The sequence below is a fragment of the Schistocerca gregaria genome, chromosome 2, assembly GCF_023897955.1.
Source record: "Schistocerca gregaria isolate iqSchGreg1 chromosome 2, iqSchGreg1.2, whole genome shotgun sequence".
Lineage (NCBI taxonomy): Eukaryota > Metazoa > Arthropoda > Insecta > Orthoptera > Acrididae > Schistocerca > Schistocerca gregaria.
This window is the reverse complement of record NC_064921.1, coordinates 221,659,734-221,677,278: the sequence shown is the minus strand read 5'-3', so window position 1 is coordinate 221,677,278 and position 17,545 is coordinate 221,659,734. Positions and strand designations below refer to the sequence as shown.

Below are 17,545 nucleotides of genomic sequence, written 5' to 3'. Positions count from 1 at the left end.
AAGGTCCAAGGAAGAACTGACTCTGTTGAAGGCAGCTGTGTAGAATTCTCGGAGTCACATTTGTAATTCAGTGGACGCGGGCGGCTATTAAGGCACAGAGCGCAGGAAACAGGAGCTAGCGCCGAGCTCCGTCTCGACCGCGGACGGACGTGTTGCGTTTGCTGAGCGTGATCTGCAGCCCTGAGAGGTGGTCCCTCCCCACCTCGGCGCCATCTGTTGTCTGCTGCGGTGGCCAGGGTTGATGTACCAAACGCCATTCCGGCAGCACAGTCACAGCATCCCTGTCTTTGATGTCGTATCTGTATCAAAGATCGACTCCTGGCTGTTGTACTACCGCTTTGTCGATCTCCACCTGAGATCTATTAATTACTCACGGTGTCGAGTGCAACTGTTTGAAATAGTTGCATTACATACGATTCATCTGAACCGGTTCGAGTTATTGCGCACACTAATCTAAATACAAATGCTTTCGATCAGGGAACTTCGGTTCGATCCTACTTGCAAGATTTAACAGCTGGATCGATTCCAGAGTTGTAAATTTCTTGAAAGGGAATTTATAAAAACAGAAATCCTTGTAAGAACTATGTTAATTGTCAGTTATGACTAACGATAAAAAAGCATGGAAATCTTGTAAGTAGGCTGTTTAGGTTTTTATCTTGGTAACGCCACGTAGCGCTTTGTATGAAAATCACTGACTGCGCCGTGTGCAGCCTGTAGCTGGCTCGCATTGTTGAAATATTCGCTATTATAGTGTTGGCCAGTTGGATGTGAACAGCACGTAACATTATTAAGGTAAATACATTGTTTGTTGTCTATCAAAATCTTTCATTTGCTGACTATCAGTAGTTAGCGCCTTCAGTAGTTAGAATCTTTTATTTAGCTGGCAGTATTGGCGCTCGCTGTATTGCAGTAGTTTGAGTAACGAAGATTTTTGTGAGGTAAGTGATTCATGAAGGGTATAGGTTATTGTTGGTCAGGACCATTCTTTTGTAGGGAGTTTTGAACGTCAGATTGCGTTGCGCTAAAAATAGTGTATGACAGTTTGGTGTTTATGAGAATAAGTAAAGAGAGTAATGTCTGAGTACGTTCAGTTTTCTCAGCTGTTTGAATATCAATTACTTTGAGGTTTATCAGCACAGTAATTCATTAATTTTTCAAAGGAGATGTTTCAATTTAATGAATGTGAGAGGAATAGGAGCAACAATTTCATTAGTGTTTCGCTACGCACGCAAAGGTTACCTGCATACTGTAACATCGTTTGCTGCGGCTACAGTAGCCTCAACGGGGAACGGAGCCGAAAGCAGTGGCTCGTCTCTCATGAAGGCGGCCACGCGACAAGTCTACTCTCTAACGCCGTACGAAATAAATCTTGTTCCGTCCCGAAAACCGTTGACCTTTCTTCGGAAGTTTGTTTCACAGAGCCTCCAGCGCTGCCAACACAATTGGTATCGCAGGCACGCTTCTCTCACAGGAACCAAAGAACTTGTGTTCAGTTTTCTGGGAAGGCCTACGTGGCACGAGACCAGTGACTAACAAGAAGCCTTCTCCTCCGAGCTAGAACATAACTGCATCGCTCTCATTTCCTTCTCCAAGAAGTGCCCATTGTGCAAAATTTCTCCGAATAAGGAACAAACAAAGGTCATACGGGCATCGGAAATATGTTCGTACAGAAATACGAAAAAATGATGCTAGAAATATAAAAATCTGTGCCAGTGTGGTTTTCCGTGATCGAAAACGTACATGAGGAAACACCAGAAAATTGGAACGTTCTCTTTGTTGTACGTTTTAGCTCCACGGTCAAGAATCGATTGCCAATAATCCCCGCCCATTCACTACAGCTGAACCGGTGCTGATGGTTCGCTGCCACCATACCATTGGGATTTTCCACAGCTCACAGGTGATTCTTGTGAAGGCTGACGGTACCGCTAGCTTTCATGCTGTTCCGTGGTATTGTTTTATTTTTGTTTGTAAGCTGATCCGATTGGAATCTGCGAATCGTAAAAACAGTAGATGAAAGTTTCGTTCCAGGAAGTAGAGCGGGTGTAGTCCTTGTCGAAGAATCCACGCCTACTCATGTCGGCAAACTTTTGACCTGAGCCCATATCCTCACCAGTCGTTTTGCAATTGTCGCACAATAGCCGTCCGTGCTTTATGTCGGTGTGGTTTCAGCTGTGAATAGGATGCATAACAGAAATTCCAGAATGCCGTGGGGAGCCTGTGTGACAAAACCAACGAAAAGTGTAAGTGCTACACTATGAAACAGCAATTCGATATTTATCAAAATTTGTGTAGTTGTTCATCACGTAACGGGCTTTGAACTGAATTTCCATTCCATCCCCTGGTGTGTTATCCCCAGAGGCGTGTTATCGTGTGGATGGAAACAGCCACGGAATGTCATCTCGAGGAGTTTCTTGCCATGCCTGAAACACATCACATGCTGTGTCGTTTCATGAATACTGTTGGCTGGAGACTGCTATGACAGCATACGTCTTCCCATCGCATCGCAGACATGCTATGTGGGTGACAATTTAGAGGCCTAGCATGCTAGTCAAGGATCCGCACAGAGCGTTTGTAAGGTGAACACCACAGTGGGGTCTCGCATTACCCTGTGTTTGACCCTGGTGAGGAAGGATATGACAAAATAAGTTTAACATTTCGGACCCATACTGGCGAGCAGTCAGCTTACCTTCTGGAAACAAATGTCCTGTTTTCATATCCAACAGCTTCTCGTACTATGATCCCAGAGTTTCGGGTGGTATGGGTCTGAGAATCACTCCTTTCTGTGCTTTTCTTCAGATCGTCTGTGGACACAGTGGCTTCGGTGTGACAGCCGCAGATGAAGCGAGTCTCCTCGCTGAACACAACTTAATGTCCCAGTGGACTCTGCCTATAATGTGTGGTATCCAAGGCAAATGTCGCTGCAAAGGATGCAGAGCAGCTCGAGATATCAAACCAGCTTCCAGTAATCTGTTCCAGGCGGTTTGTGGTGACACACTACCTGTATTTCAGTTGTTGTCAGAGAGGGTGTAATCTTTTCGAAGAAGCCACAACTACGCATGTTCGCAAACGTTTGTTCTGCAGTCATTGCACAATAATCGTCTGCGCTTTCCATGGGTGATTCTCACGTGGCCCCTCATGAGTGGACTTAGGTCCGAAAGTGGCGAGAAGGGGCAGATGTATTTCCTCTGCAGATGTAACATTAGAAACATACCCAATAGACATTAATCATACCACTATTCATCTGTTAGCGATGTTTTCTTTTCTGAACTGAAAATAATCTAGCACAAGATTGCTGTTTTGATCAAAATATCCCACAGATACGGAAATACTTGTCACCGTTTGGTTAAGATGTTCACGATGTAACACTCTCCACAACCGTTGGGGTAGGCCCTTCAGGTTGCGTGGCACATTCACCGTAGGTGGACGTTTGAATGTCTTAGATTTCCAGATTTAGGATTTGCAAGCCACCGTACGGTATATGGCTTCTGATACCACTAGTCGCACGTTCGGAACCACTGTCGGTAAACCTCCATATGAACTCTAATTCTGTTGTTGTGATCACTGATGTATGGGGAAGGAAGTAATACGATGCCAAACTCTGATTCGAACGTAAGCTCTCTGAATTTCAACAGTAAACCTCTCCATGATGCACTACACCTCTCTTGTAGAGCCTTGCGATTACTAACAGAACCCTTGACGAAACGCACCGTCCTCTATTAGCCCTTTGTCAGATCTGCTGTTTCTCCAAAAGTAATCGTACGTGGTAAGGGTCCGAGGCTGAGAAGCATTCCTCTCGAAACGGTCTTACGTTTTGTATGTTTTATGACCCTGGAATGAAACCTTCATCAACTGTTTTTACAATTCGCAGATTCCAATCGGATCGGCTTACAGACGAAAATAAATCAATACCAAGGAACAACACCTAAGCTTTTCTGATCGTGTGTATCATTTCTTGGCAGTATGTTTATCTTTCGATGAAAACATTTGTGCAGAGGCCTTATCACCAGTTATTGCATGGTGTTAGAAAAGACCTCTACCATTAGACGAGGTCTACATTGGTGGCTCAGTAGGCTAGGCCCATTTTCAGGGATATGACGGGAACGACCATTCGAACCTAAAAAGTCTACTAGCCGTGGGTTCTAAAATGCGTACCTTAAGATCTATGAGCATTTGTTCATCTTCGCTGCTGTGAAACACATTTCTTCCATTCTTACGGTATGGGTTTTAGACCACTTTTCTTGTTTGGATCCATTATATCTCCTCCCAAAATGTGGCAAACAAAGAGCTTGCAATAATTTTTTTTTCGCAGTATCAAAGATAAAGAAGCGCTCATAACTCTTAAAAGTTTGCATCTCAAAGGCCATGTTTGCTACGCATTTTTGCTTCAAATGGTTCTCCTATCATATACGTGAACACGACTTCGTCCTATGGATCAGACTGTTGAACCGTAAATGTAGACACTGTTCTATGGCACATTACTTTTTAATCATATATGAGAGCTGTATTGAAAAGTAACATCTGCAGCAGACTCAAGGATCCAGACACAGATTAGCTCTGAGATTGACAATGTGTGAATCATCAGAGAGACCTGAACCGTAATTGGTGGATGGTGTGACTATATAAACTATATGGCCTTTGAGCGTGTAAAAATAATCGAAATGAGCCTTTCAAGATTTAACAGGACGACTAGTAAAACAGTAACAACTAAAAAATCATTACATCACTTATCATAAGTATTTCTCTAGCTTCTGTAGCGTAAAAAGAATGCATTTAGGTTTAAAATTTGTGAAGAACGTGTCATAACCTCTAGTTGAAGTGCAGATTTTTACACACACGACCATTTGATCCTATACAAACTACTATTCTCCGACATTACCACGCCGCAGTTCTTTCTAAGAAATATATATGTTTGAGAAAACCGCTTTTTGCAGATTCTATGTATGACAAAGTTTGCTGTGTTATTGTGTTTCTTACAGTTTCACTACAGTTTGCGTTTCTGACGTTTATTTTCATATAACTGCAATGGCAGAAGAATTACGCAGTAATTCCTTACGAGTTTTTCTGCAATGCTGATTAATTTGGGTGAAACATGTTTATCTTGGATAAGAAACTACTTCAGGGTGTTTACATACTAAATAATGTAAATAAGTATGACATAACGAGGAGCCCAGGTCAGAAATTGTCGGTTCAAGTATCTGTGATCTCCAAGCACCAGTAATCGACATTTGAAACCTATCACAAAATTACGTAACTGTATTAACAGGAAAGTACGAAACAATGGTTGCACTTACAGTTTTCGTAAAACAGCATGCGACGGTTCTCGAAGATTTACTGTGTTCCACGAACCTAAAAACAGAGGAAACACATATTAACCTCGACGTTGAGTAAACACTGAGACAAAAATATTTGTGAGAACACACCATCAAGTAGCATAGGTATGGCAAAAAGCGAGAAAGGTGTTAACCTCCCCTCGACGACGAAGTTACCAAAGGCAGAACTCCAACAGTAATAGTAAAAGGATGGTAAGATAATAAACCATGCCCTTCTCCGCAGAACTAGCGCGCTGTTCGTCTTAAGTAACTTTTGAAACTACGGGAAACACAAATCAGGATAATCCCCAGTGAATCTGACGTCCACTTACGAGTACAGTGTTTTAATCAGTGAATCATATACCACGAAGAAATAAAGTTATGCGTTAAGTTTTTCAACGTTGGTACACTCTGCAATCTCTGCGTCACAGTTCCGTAGCTTTCCGCTAAACAAAATGTCGCTGCCCATCTCCACTTTTGTAAAGGAGCTGTGCCATTTTCTTGTTTCGGCTGCTGAAGCAGGAAGATGCGGAACTGTGACGTGGAGATTTCAGAGTGTAGCAAGATTGGGTTGGGTTGTTTGGGGGAAGAGACCGAACAGCGAGGTCATTGGTCTCATCGGATTAGGGAAGGACGGGGAAGGAATTCGGCCGTGCCCTTTCAAAGGAGCCATCCCGGCATTCGCCTGGAGAGATTTAGGGAAATCATAGAAAACCTAAATCAGGATGGCAGGACGTGGGATTGAACCGTCGTCCTCCCGAATGCCAGTGTGTTAACCACTGCGCCCCCTTGCTCGGTGTGTAAGGACTGCAGACATGTAGCAACAAAGAAATTAAAAGTTAATAACGTTAATTTAGTTTTTCGAGCTGACAATTGGAACCTCGTGAATACCCTCGTACGAGAAGGAGCAATGTTTCTGGATATAGAAAAAGCATTTGACCGCGTCTGCCACGATGGTCTAATCTACAGACTAGATCAGGTAGGGTAACCAGTTCACATAATCTGGGTCATTTATTCCTTCCTTACAGAACGTCAGTTCTTCGTAAGAAACGGAGACAAGTCCAGCTAGACATGACGGGGATGCGGCGGGAGTCCGGTAACGTTCGGTTTTTGGTCCTGTCCTATATACCATATAAAGGCAGACAGGCAGAGAGATTGCTCTCTATTTAGATGACACCACCATATACAGAAGCAGTCGCAGCCTACTCCTTACACATCGCCACCGCCAATAACATCTCGATAAGATTACGCAGTGGTGCAACCGCTGGAAAATAAAGACCAGTCCTATCAAGTTCCAGGCGATCTGTTTCACCCCCAAAATCAAGCTCACTGATCGTCAACTCACCATTGGTGGTAAAGAGCTAACTTGGAGAAATTCAGTTGAATACCTGGGCCTCGAAATAGATCGACGCCTAACATGGAACAGGCAGCTCACCATCGCAGCAAACAAAGGCTGCGCCCATTCCTACTGAAAGGCAAAGGAATAACCACTCAGTGCAAACTCCTCCTCTGGCGATGGCTCATACTTCCCGTCATCTTGTATGGCTCGGAAGTATGGTCTATGGCGTCAGGCACACCATTATCCCGACTGCAACGCCTCCAGAATAAAGTTTTCTGTGTCATCTCAAGCGCACACACATAAGAGACTTTCAAGGCCAACCCACCATTTACACACTTATTCAAGACAAATCCACAAAATTTTACGAAACAACACAAACTTCCCCCACTTGCTCATTCATAATTTAGGGAACGAGCCACCAAAAGCTTCTCACAACCGCTAAAAATAAACCCTTACACGCATCTTTAGTGACCAATAACAGACATAAAATACGAAACACAAGCTTACACACAGAAAACACGCACACAACCTCAATCCCTCAGCTTCACGTAAACCCCTAGCGCATTCTGAAGTCAGACGGACACAGCCCAGTGGTACTTCATACACAACCAAAACAACCATAGCCTCATAGTCGTACGAGAAGACAACTCGATCGGTGAGAAACTATTAAGAATATGAGGTAGCGCAGCCCTGATAAAAACAACGGAAAATACCAGGGCAGAGCACACGATAGCTGCTGCTGTGTGTGTGTGTGTGTGTGTGTGTGTGTGTGTGTGTGTGTGTGTGTGTGTGTACATGAGACACAACGACATATAAATGGAATAAGGACATTTGCCTATACAGGCCACCCGTGAATATGTTGATAAAAACTTGACGTCCATTCAATGGCGGCAGTTACTGACGCACCTAGGTTAGCTTTGTTCTTATTCATGGCGTTGCTGCTACAGCTTGCACTGTTGCTTCCCCTTCCCTTCTCTTTTCTTCAACGTAATTATTCGCATACGCTCGCAGTCCGACGTAACGGAGGGTAATGCTGTAGGCGACAGTATCGCGTCGGCATATATACCTGTATCACGCGACCGTCAAATATAATTTTACGCCCCGATTAAATGCAAATTCCTACTCATACCTTCACGTCATTAACGGCAAAGTCAAAAGGAACACCGTTTTACGATAACGTACCTAATTTCTCGGAAGCGAAACGACAAAATTACGAAGAAATGGTGGGCTACCGTGTCAAAGGGGTTAACTGAATTTGGTCCTCGTAGCTCCGTCCAGTCGACAGGCGAATGGAAATTACAAGCGCTTAAACGGCGAAGCGGAAAACTGTCTGAGAGAAGGGGTTGAGAGGGGGGGGGGGTTGTTACGGGACCGACAAAGGATGGAGTAATGACGCTTTCTCCACGACTGACGCCTTCCGCCTCACCTTGCTGGCTGGTGCTACTTTGCAAAGAGAAGCTAGCGTTGCGTTTATGTTCAGGTCACACTTCCGTATTTTTCTCCTTCTCCACTCATACAGACTGGGGACGAGAAGTCGTTGAGCCTTTTACGGTACATAAAACAGGTGAAGTTTGTTGCTTTTAAGGGAGTTGCACGCCAACCAATAGAATTTCTTTACAAGACCGCATCATAGATTAATTCCTCAAGAGTCACACACGGTACAAACGCACAGTACGTGTTAGAGTTGCACAGAGTCGGTGTCTAGGTTTATCGACCTCGTCACGGGGAACAACTTTTGTTAGAGCCAAAATGTTCATTAACGCTTGCTAGCCACGCAGCGCGTCTCTTTATTGAATTCACCAGCCCTGACAAGACGAGATTTCACCGAACTAGCAGCATGAACTAACCATGTGTTCTGCATCTGTACGCTTCCTAATGACAGAATGATTTTGAAGAAGCAAAACCAGTAAGAATGAATCTCTCTAACAAGGAACCACTGAATGCGAGGTCGAGAGTTCAGCCTTTAGTAAGGCCCTTTGAAAGTTTTGTGTTAACAGTTGTTGTTGTTGTTGTTGTTGTGGTCTTCAGTCCTGAGACTGGTTTGATGCAGCTCTCCATGCTACTCTATCCTGTGCAAGCATCTTCATCTCCCAGTACCTACTGCAACCTACATCCTTCTGAATCTGCTTAGTGTAGTCATCTCTTGGTCTCCCTCTACGATTTTTACCCTCCACGCTGCCCTCCAATACTAAATTGGTGATCCCTTGATGCCTCAGAATATGTCCTGCCAACCGGTCCCTTCTTCTAGTCAAGCTGTGCCACAAACTCCTCTTCTCCCCCAGTTCTATTGAATACTTCCTCATTAGTTATGTGATCTACCCATTCAATCTTCAGCATTCTTCTGTAGCACCACATTTCGAAAGCTTCTATTCTCTTCTGGTCCAAACTAATCATCATCCATGTTTCACTTCCATACATGGCTACACTCCACACAAATACTTTCAGAAACGACTTCCTGAGACTTAAATCTATACTCGATGTTAACAAATTTCTCTTCTTCAGAAACGCTTTCCTTGCCATTGCCATTCTACATTTTATATCCTCTCTACTTCGACCATCATCAGTTATTTTGCTCAGTATTTTGCTACTTTAAGTGTCTCATTTCCCAATCTAATTCCCTCAGCATCACCCGACTTAATTCGACTACATTCCATTATCCTCGTTTTGCTTTTGTTGATGTTCATCTTATATCCTCCTTTCAAGACACAGCGTAATGAATTACAATGTCGCACACTTTTCAAGACGGATAGTTTGCTCTAAAGCAGTATGACTTTTATACGCGGATCAAGAATAAAGCAAAAGCAAGTCATTTGGACCTGCTATTGGCCAAAAGCATTGGTAAGAGCACAGTTATCATTCTCTTGAGTCCATTTTCCCACTCTTGCTTGCTGTGACGTAAATATTCCCTACTGCTCTTGCAAGATGACGCACACGACAAAGAATCGTATGGGGCAGAGCATCTCCACAGTATATAATTTTCCAGCCAGTTTACCATCCACATTAATAGCCGACATAAGTGTATACGAACGCGTGAAGGCACTGATGTTAGGTGACCTTAATACAACAGGGTTTCTTTCACATGCATTTCCTCTTCAAAGCCCGACTGGTCGGAGTTGAAAACAAATTCTTTATTGAACGATGGGATAAGTTTATTTACCTCATCTACAAATTTTCGGGCTGATTCCGCAGCTTGTTCGTCATCAGTTTCACCCTTTGTCTGAAATTTCGTTGTCTCATGTCATCCGATTCTGCATCACCGAAGTTATGCAACCTTCCACTGTTTTCCTAGAAATCACTGCAATCTTAAAGTTTTGAATACGGCTGCATGGTCAGCGACCGTTTATAAAATAAAATTAAAGCAATAACAGCCCTCGGTCGCAAAAAACAAGCCCTTTGATCTAAGTTTCGGCACAACAATGAGTGCTTACATCAGAAGTAAAACACTCAAACTGGTATGTCGCGTGTAAAAATAAATATCAAGCGATAATGCTTTAGTCAGAAAATTTTTGAAATAGAATACATAGACGGCAAGCCATTATGGGCTGCTCACACGTGTCGAGCTACGGTAGCATCTGTTTGAGTGTTTTACTTCTGATGAAAAGCACTCATAGTAGTGCCGAAACCTAGGTCAGAAGACTTCTATTTTGCAACCGAGGACTGTTATTGCTTTTAATTTTATTTTCACTGTAATCTAGGTCGCTCGAAATTTGATGTGCATGACGTAGTAGGTCGCTATTACGCACATCTGTAAGCTGTATGTAGCATCCTTTTAACGAGCAAACACCAGCATTTGTGACAAGTGCGCCTTTTCCGTTCTTGAGTATCCGTAGTTTTCCTCATGCACTACACGATTATTTTGCCCGCGGACTTATTCGAAATCTGTTCATAACTGTTTTTTTTTCTGTGCTCTTCCATGTATGTAATGATGTTTAGTACCAGCTCCTTGGACAACGATTTTCCTTTATTACGTTTCACCAGAGACGGTATTTGCGCCTCCTTGTTCGACAAGGATGATTAACTACGTGGCTCGACACCTGTTTCGATATCACTTTCACATGTTAAGCACGTATCGTCATCGTTGTAGAGCATTGTCGAGCGTATACGACTCAATACATTAAACTGACTCGTCTTGCAGAAACGCTAATACTTCATCTGACACTTCTTACTCACTCTGCGAAATGCCTTGGATGACTATCTGACGAAATGCCAACTTCGGCAACTGTTGTTGCAGATACAATGCAATGTTTCCTTTGTTCATCGTTGCCATTACTCTGCTTTGTATCAACACCGCTAGCACTGTAGCTCTGTTGTGAGTTACTCGTCGACTAAACAGTTCAACTACGCTCCGTAGCCACATGCTGCACACCATTGGATGTCTCCAGTCCCGTCCCCTGTTGCCATTAGCAACCAATGTTGTGGTTGCATGGTGGACAATATGTGGGGCGTTGAGTATCGTATAAATCACTGACCTTTTGCGGCATCGCACTCAATATGTTCCTTGTGAGAGGAGAAAGGAGTTTCAGAAGTTCATCATGAACTCGGAGAGGAGGTGACTAAATTGTAGACGTCACATATTGCAAACTACGCTACAGGTTTTCTACGCCCTTCCGCCTCACAGTGTCGTAATTAGTACTAAAAAATACTTAGCGTCGCCGGGAAGCATCAACGAACAATTGGTGCCTGACAACGGTTGTTCCCAAAGGGTGATCTATCAACCGAAGATGTTTTATGTCAATACTGTGAAACATCCTGTATAAGGGATTCCTACAAAAAATGTAATTTCTCAGTAGTTCAGATATCTTTCAGATATTGTGTACCGTGCACTACATACTGAACGCACAATCGAATCTGAATTTCTGAGTCAGGATTGGGTATTGACAGTGGCCTGTCTTCTTCCGTCGAACGGAACTTATTCAAGGGGAAAACGTAACTTAATGAGGACGATTTTTACAACGCCTCCAAAGGCTCCGTTCAGTTTTTGGAAAAAGACTGCTTACAGTTGCTTTGAGAATTTCGTCGTGGCTCCACTTCCGGCAGCGACTAATTTCATCAAGGTCGACGAAAATCGGTTGTTGTTCCAGAAAATATCGATGAGTGCGCAACACAATCGAAGACAGTGAGAGAGACTTCCTTAGGTATATACAGTACAAGACTATAGTACTTAAAATGGACCTTTCGCTTTCCAAAAAATCTGTTCCTTTTTGGAGGATCTGTTGACCGAAGATGAAAAGCGTCATCGTGTCACCTGGTTACAGAAATGTTAGAAAATTGCGACCGAGGGAATGCAAACTCCGAATACAACTTCGTAACAATAGACAAGACTTGGATATAGTATTCGGGCCTAAAACTAAGCAGCATTTAAATGAAATGTTTGTGTGTTCCACCATGAGCGGACACTAATAAATGTGGCTAGCTTTCAAAACATTTCAAAGAAAATGGTCGCTTGTTTCTTCTACTGCTCTGGATATGTCGCAACTATTGCCACAGAAGAACGAAGAACAGTTAATGCTGAACTTTAAAAAAAAAAAGAAATGTGTTTACCAGAAGCATCAATGACGAAAAGGTCGCATATTCTGTACTATAACAATGCCAACTTACCACATTTCATCAACCAATTGTTTATTTAATGGATAAATACGACGTATTGTCTTTTTGTCACCCCCTTTTTTTAAGTCACCAGCCTTCATTATCTGCTAGATGTATTTCAATATCTGTTTTCCTCTACAGGTTTTAGCGTTTACGGCACCCCCTAGTACCATGGAAGTTATTCCGTGGTGTCTTAACGGATGTCCTAACATAATGTCTCTTCTTCTTTCCTGCCGGCCGGTGTGGACGAGCGGTTCTAGGCGCTACAGTCTGGAACCGCTCGATCGCTTCGGTCGCAGGTTCCAATCCTGCCTCGGGCATGGATATGTGTGATGTCCTTAGGTTAGTTAGGTTCAAGTAGTTCTAAGTTCCAGGGGACCGATGACCTCAGATGTAAAGTCCCATAGTGCTCAGAGCCATTTGAACCATTTTTTTTTCTTTCCGTGTATTCCTTTCCTCACCGATTCTACGAAGAACGTCCTCATTCCTTAACAGGTTACCTAATTTTCAACATTCATCTGTAGTGCCACATCGCAAAGACTTCGATTGTCTTTTGGTTTTCCAACAATCCATGTTACACTACCGTTTAATGTTGTGCTCCAGACCTACATTCTCAGAAATTTCTTCCTGAAAATAATAGTAGTAGACTTCCCTAGGCCAGGATTGCCCTTTTTGCCACTGCAAGTCTGCTTTTTATGTCCTCCTTGTTTCGTCCGTCATGGGTTATTTTGTTGCCTGGGTAGCAGAATTCCTCGACTTCACCTACTTCACGTCCACCAACCCTGATGGTAAATTTCAAGCTGTTCTCATTTCTGCTACTTCTCACTCCGTATTCTGTACCAATCAGACTGTTCATTCCACTCAGCAGATCATGTAATTCTTCTTCACTTTCACCCAGGGTAGCAACGTCATCAATAAATCTTATCATTGATAGCCTTCCACATTGATAGCCTTGAACCTTTCTTATATTTCCGCTATTGCTTCTTCGTTTCATTCGTTGAAAACTATGGCCGAAACACTACATTGCTGTCTCAGACCCTTCTTTAATTCTAGCACTTCGTCCTTGGTCTTCACTCTTATTCTTCCCTCTCGGATCATGAACGTCTTTCCCTATGTCTTATCCGTGTTTTTCTCAGAATTTTGAATATCTTGCATTTGACAACGTCGAGCAAATGCTGCACAAACTAGTCTGACAAACAATGCGTATGTAAGAGTCCTAGATCTCACACGTAGACCACATTCGATACGGTAATTTGTAACGTCTAATTCTAAGGAAATTACGCGTAACGTCATTACAGGAAGATTCGCCAACATAGTGTCACTGGCAGACGAAGATGATGGTTATTCTGTTAAATACTTAACTCTAAAAAACGCCAACAATAACAGCAACTGCGCTGTTTCTACCCCTTTTTTATGATATATGTTGGTAGTAATTTGTTAACATAGGCACTCACATGGAGCGATGGATACGAGAGATACACAGATTTTTTTTCAACTGAAATCTGCACTATATGTGAATTGAGAACGTGCCATGAAAAGCAGCGATTCTCCAAAGAGATTGGGGGCTGTTCACAGTGATTCATCGGAAGATATTCCCGTTTTTTCCCCTGCCCCGCTCTGCACCGTGAAAGCCAACCTACAGGTCGCGGCAGATGTTTTTCTTCTCCACTCGCTATATTAAGAGAACGCGCCACAGTCAATATCACATCCGTGCCGTTTTCAATTTATCTGAAACGTATAGATCGGAGCCTTTTGAATGCAACTTGCAAAATATACGCTTGCACAAAAAAATTTCGTGTGTCGAAATTTAAATGCGTACAGCTCACGGACTGAATAAATCAATGTTCCACATGAACTAATTTCGAAACGAACTTCGGTCTGATGAATAGCGGTCGTTCCGTCTCCGGATCGGCCGATATCTCTTGGCGGAGTACATCCAAGTATATTATTTAACAGATCCGGTTTTGATACAGATCGAGAATTTCTATTCGCTGCAAAGAAATGGAGTTGTCGCTTTTGACGCGCCTCCACCAGTTCCTGATCGTAAGCTGAGTTATTCACATTGGAAAGCAGCTCTACATGAAAATGCAGTACTGATGAAGTGATTACGTCACACTCAGGTACGAGCGAAGCACTGTTTAAAAATTTGTTGAACGCAAAACAGCCTTTCACATTTTTATTTTACAACCGGTTTAGATTTATGTCAGCATCATATATGTGTGTGTATGCAAAACATAAACTAGAAAACAAGTTAGGTACCTTCACGACATGCAAACACAAATTACTCTGTGATAAACACAAAAGACCAATAGTGTAGGGCACCCCGTCAGCAGAGACCGTCCGTATGTTGAAGATAAACACACAAACAAAACATTTTTCGATCATGGGCGTATTATACAATTTTGAAACCAGAACAAATAAATAAATCATTTGGGTCACCAAGGATTTAAGGTGGGTCATTAAGATAGTAATTCATCATCACTATCATCTACCTCAGTACAGATATCATCTTCTTTTACATTTTCCCTTTCTACAAAAGGCTACTGCTCATTTCTTACGCATGAGATCTTCACGTAAGGATAAGCGTTTTATGATTTAGATTGAAATGGTTGAAAAGGCTCTGAGCACTATGGGACTTAACATCTGTGGTCATCAGTTCCCTATAACTTAGAACTACTTAAACTTAACTAACCTAAGGACATCACACACATCCACGCCCGAGGCAGGATTCGATCCTGCGACCGTAGCAGTCGCGCGGTTCCAGACTGAAACGCCTAGAACCGCTCTGACCCAGCGGCCGACTATGATTTAGATTGTAGATGATGACATACTTCTTCGTTTAATAATCTGCCTCTCTTTTTTACGTCCATAAAAAGTTGGAAAATGGGAAACGGATCTCCAATGATCGAATTTTATTTATTTATTTATTTTCTCGCGAGGGAAGAATTGTGTTTTAGCTGCATACGTGCTTATGGGCATAACAATACAGCATAGTAATGTAAAATTTTAGCGTCGTTATTTTCTTTACCTCAGTAACGAGGATTTCACCACTAGATGTCACGAGAGGCATACCCGCTAATATAAAAGGATACGATACAGCAGTAACTAAGTTATTCTGGATTACGACGCTAGGTTCATCTGGAAATGCATGTATGTCAGAAGGAATCGGCACTGCGGCGATTACAATCGTTATGAAATACATGAAATGTATTCACAGTTGCGAATATGGAAAACCATCGGCTGTATAATGGAGTGACAACAATGAAAATTTGTGTCGGAACGGGACTCGAACCCGAATTTCCTTCTATTCGCGCCTTACCATTTCGCTACCCGAGGCCAGACCCAAACCTCCATACGTCGTCAATCATGTGTCTACATGCATGCATGTTCAAAGGAACCTTGCATCTTAATTCGGAATAACACAGGCACAGCAAAAATGGTTCAAATGGCTCTGAGCACTATGGGACTTAACTTCTCAGGTCATTTGTGCCCTCACACGGCCGTCTCATTTTGTCGAAGGCCAGGTAGAAATTCTTATCTGCAGCGACAGTGACCAATCGCTGCTGTATCCTTGTGAGGGAGCCTTGCACCATCACCGAACAGTAGGGTTTGAATTTGGCTAATTCCTGGAGAACGCTACCAACCATCACGTCTAACGCCAGCAGTGAAGTACCGGGAATATAGTGTTCCAGTATGGGAGTTCTTTCCGTGGCAAGGGTGTTGTCCCCTTCTTCCAGTTAAGAAAATGCTAGATGCGGAAGGATATGAAATGATATTGCAGCACTGTGTACTCCGTACAGTAGCGGCTGCATCAGCATGAGAATCCAGTCATAAAACAGGATCTGTGATGCAATGGTTTGGGGACAATAACATTCCCGAAATGGGATGGTCCGGTCAGAGTGCCGATATGAGCCCACTGGAACAAGTTTGGGATGAGCTAGAACGTCGATTTTGCTCCAGACCCAGCGTGCAACATCAGTACCTCCTCCCGTTTCGGCTGTTGAGGACGAATGGGCAGAAATTCAGACACCTCATCAAAGTACTCCCAGTAGAGGTCAGGCCGTCATGAACAGTATTAGGTATCTGGATACAATTAAATAGTGTATATAGAATGGAGATAGAACTTGGTGCCGGGTTTTAACTGACGCATCGAGTTTAAAATTAAGGGCCCAATCGTGTGGTAGCGGCCGTCTCCCTGGTACAGCTCACTCACTGAAGTAGAGACGGTGATGACACGGCACCAAATGACTTCCGCGTTCTCCGTTTCAGTAAATGCAATTCAGTTACAGCTGCGCAGCGAGAACAGGACTGCACCTTCCACAGCTCAAAAGAGTTGGTGATGCTGCCAGTCGTTTCAAGACACCAGCTGTTTATGTGACAGTGAATCCACAGATCATCGCCGTGTGATCGTCCAATATGTACAACCCATTCAACAGTATTTTTCTTGGAGTCACAGTAGTCTATTCGTTGTACCAGCTGGGAGTCAGCCATACCTCCTGTATTGGTCCTAGGTATTTGACGACAACGTTTCTGTTCGAAACCATGGAGGATTCATTTGCTACAAGCCGTTCGACATCGCGATGAACAACGACGTGTGGAGTATCATGAATTCGTCCTGGGCGTGGAGATATACGATAATTTTCTTCTGCGTTTATTATTCAAAGGCTACGTTTAATTTTAATGGAAACATGAAATGTCACAATGTAACAATAAGGAGAACAGAACAGCCACATATCACTATTGAGCACAGGAGAGACCCTGAATAGATGCAAGATTTCTGAAAAGACAGTCACATCAAACAAAGAACCTCTACATATTCCACAATTATGAGGACACACCAAAAATCTTGAGCCGTGTCACATTATCGATTATGCTAAGTTATGATCGACCCGTCATTCGGCTGTTATCAAGGACACGAACAATGTACTGTGTACAAACAGTCTGTTAGAGGTATAAGTGCAGGTATTGTGATAACTGGTACCTTAATATGTAACCACCTTGATATGTTTTTTCTCTGCGTCTAACAGGTTTCTGGAAAACACCTCACATCATTTACTACCTGATGTTTTGTGCACCATTAAATGGACAAGGCCTTTCAATATAGACTAACAGTTTTACATCCACACTGCAACACCGGTATTGCTGCCCAGGGGAAAATAAACATTAATGGCTTGATCTTGACACATCTACTTGTCGCTACCACCGAACCCCCCAGGGGAAAATAAACATTAATGGCTTGATCTTGACACATCCACTTGTCGCTACCACCGAACCTAAAAACATACTATTCCTAATAGCTATAATTGTTAGC

The 17,545-nt window shown here is 42.9% G+C and overlaps 1 protein-coding gene across 13 annotated transcripts in view; it reads right to left on the bottom strand.

The window, feature by feature from the left end:
- Positions 1-17,545, bottom strand: part of LOC126336721 (Ig-like and fibronectin type-III domain-containing protein 1) — a 2,308,230-nt gene that overhangs the window by 599,472 nt on the left and 1,691,213 nt on the right. For 9 of the 13 annotated variants that reach the window (XM_050000693.1, XM_050000696.1, XM_050000702.1 and 6 more), the window contains one exon: positions 5,292-5,346. The exons of the other annotated variants lie outside the window; for them this stretch is intronic. The gene's annotated coding sequence lies outside the window, so the exon portion shown is untranslated. The remainder of the gene's footprint in view (positions 1-5,291; positions 5,347-17,545) is intronic. 13 annotated transcript variants of the gene reach the window in all.